We start from the raw sequence: 2,500 nt of genomic DNA on the forward strand, positions 1-2,500 counted from the left end.
GGATGTGTATCCATCGAAGTTCCATCGACACTTCGAGAAGATCGAACATAGCTTCCTAGCATGTTAAAGGTTCGGTGCTAATGGGGACATAAAGATCCCACGACGTTCCAAACGAAAGTAAAGTGTTCCGTGCGTGTGAACTACGTTGTCCCATGTGCCGGCTCTCGACTCCTAAGATGTCCCATGTAAATGCCCTTCGTGGGAAAGAATGTCCCGTGCAACGTCCCTTGATGATCCCCATAAGGTGTCCCATGTGCGTCCCATGATGTCCCATGCGCGTCCCGTGCCGTCCGAGCCTCACCAAGGCCGTCCCATGCGCGTCTCGTGCCGTCCCGAGCTGTGCCGAGGCCGTCCCGTGCTGTCCCATGCCGTCCCGAGCCTCGCCAAGGCCGTCCCGTGCCGTCCGAGTTGTGCCGAGGCCGTCCCGTGCCGTCCCGTGCTGTCCCATGCCGTCCCGAGCCTCGCCAAGGCCGTCCCATGCGCGTCCCGTGCCGTCCGAGCTGTGCCGAGGCCGTCCCGTGCTGTCTCCCATGCCGTCCCGAGCCTCGCCAAGGCCGTCCCATGCGCGTCCCGTGCCGTCCGAGCTGTGCCGAGGCCGTCCCGTGCTGTCCCATGCCGTCCCGAGCCTCGCCAAGGCCGTCCCATGCGCGTCCCGTGCCGTCCGAGCCTCACAAAGGCCGTCCCAGGCCGTCCCGTGCCGTCCCATGCGCGTCCCGTGCCGTCCGAGCCTCACCAGGGCCGTGACATGCCGTCCCGAGCCTGACCAAGGCCGTCCCGAGCCTCACCAAGGCCGTCCATGCGCGTCCCGAGCTGTCCCATGCCGTCCCGAGCCTTAGCAAGGCCGTCCCATTCGCGTCCCGTGCTGTCCCATGCCGTCCCGAGCCTTAGCAAGGCCGTCCCATTCGCGTCCCGTGCCGTCCCATGCGCGTCCCGTGCTGTCCCGTGCCGTCCCGAGCCTGACCAATGCTGTCCCGTGCGCGTCCCATTCTTTTGGCTCGGCTGGCCCGTGCATTCTATGGGGTCGTGGGACATTTCGAAATCCACCCGGGCCATTTCGACTCTCTCTTCATTAATACTATTGAGGTATTATTTATGAATTATTGGAGAAAAGAAACGGAAGAAAATATTTTTTTTTCTATTTTTTATGAATTTTCCGGTGTTTATTCACTTAAAAATTCATAGAAAAATAAATATTTATCGGAATCGCTATTATAATATATCAAAAAAATCCTTGCGAAAAGACCTTTCCAACGAGTATAAGTTTGCTGGATTCCGACGAGTAACGAAGGAGTAAAGGCCCAGTATGCTTGGTTAAAAAATTGATGTTTCCTTGTGAAAATAGGAAAAACAATAACTTTGCACTATAAGGGGGAGGGTTGAGCTCCTTCCCCAGAGCGTGCACAGCACTTGTGCTGGCACGTTCCCTAGTGCTCGCCAAGCACCATAGGGCATCCAAAGGGCAAAGCTCGGCCTACTACATGATGGGAAGCTTCTAATATGTCGGAATACGAAGAGATTTCGTGCGACCCGAAGCTCGGCTCGGGCGTCCCGGCCTGTGCCGAGCTGTGCCGAGCGCGTCCCAGGCCGTCCCGAGCCAAGTCTCGGGCGTCCCAGGCCGTCCCGAGCCAAGTCTCGGGCGTCCCAGGCCGGCCCGAGCAAAGTCTCGGACGTCCCAGGCCGTCCCGAGCTGTGTCGAGGCCGTCCCAGGGCGTCCCGAGCTGGAGCGAGGGCGTCCCAGGCCGTCCCGAGCCAAGTCTCGGGCGTCCCAGGCCGTCCCGAGCAAAGTCTCGGACGTCCCAGGCCGTCCCGAGCAAAGTCTCGGGCGTCCCAGGCCGTCCCGAGCTGTGCCGAGGCCGTCCCAGGCCGTCCCGAGCTGTGGCAAGGGCGTCCCAGGCCGTCCCGAGCAAAGTCTCGGGCGTCCCATGCCGTCCCGAGCTGTGGCAAGGGCGTCCCAGGCCGTCCCGAGCTGTGCCGAGGCCGTCCCGAGCCTAGTCTCGGGCGTCCCAGGCCGTCCCGAGCTATGGCGAGGGCGTCCCAGGCCGTCCCGAGCCAAGTCTCGGGCGTACCTGGCCGTCCCGAGCTGTAGCGAGGGCGTCCCATGCCGTCCCGGGATGTCCCATGCGCGTCCCGTGCCGGCCCGAGCAACAGCTCGGGCGTCCCGTGCCTCGGCCCTTCCAAGTGGTGCTTCGTCGGACATCTCGATATCCACTCGAGCATTTTCGACCATTCTCCATATGTGGGTGTGTGGGTATTTATCAGGAATATTGGAGAAAGAATCGGGAAAAAAATATTTTTTTTCTATTTTTTTTGAATTTTTAATTGTTTATTCACTTAAAAATTCATAAAAAAATAAATATTTATCGGAATCGCTATTATTATATATCAAAAGAATCCTTGTGAAAAGACCTTTCCAACGAATGCAAGTTTGTTGGATTTGGACGAGTAACGAAGGAGCAAAGGCCGAGTATGCTTGGTTAAAAATTTGATGTTTCCTTGTGAA

The sequence above is a fragment of the Eschscholzia californica genome, unplaced genomic scaffold (genome assembly GCF_041429995.1).
Source record: "Eschscholzia californica isolate CP2 unplaced genomic scaffold, dmEscCali1.0.p SCAF_83, whole genome shotgun sequence".
Taxonomy (NCBI): Eukaryota; Viridiplantae; Streptophyta; class Magnoliopsida; order Ranunculales; family Papaveraceae; genus Eschscholzia; species Eschscholzia californica.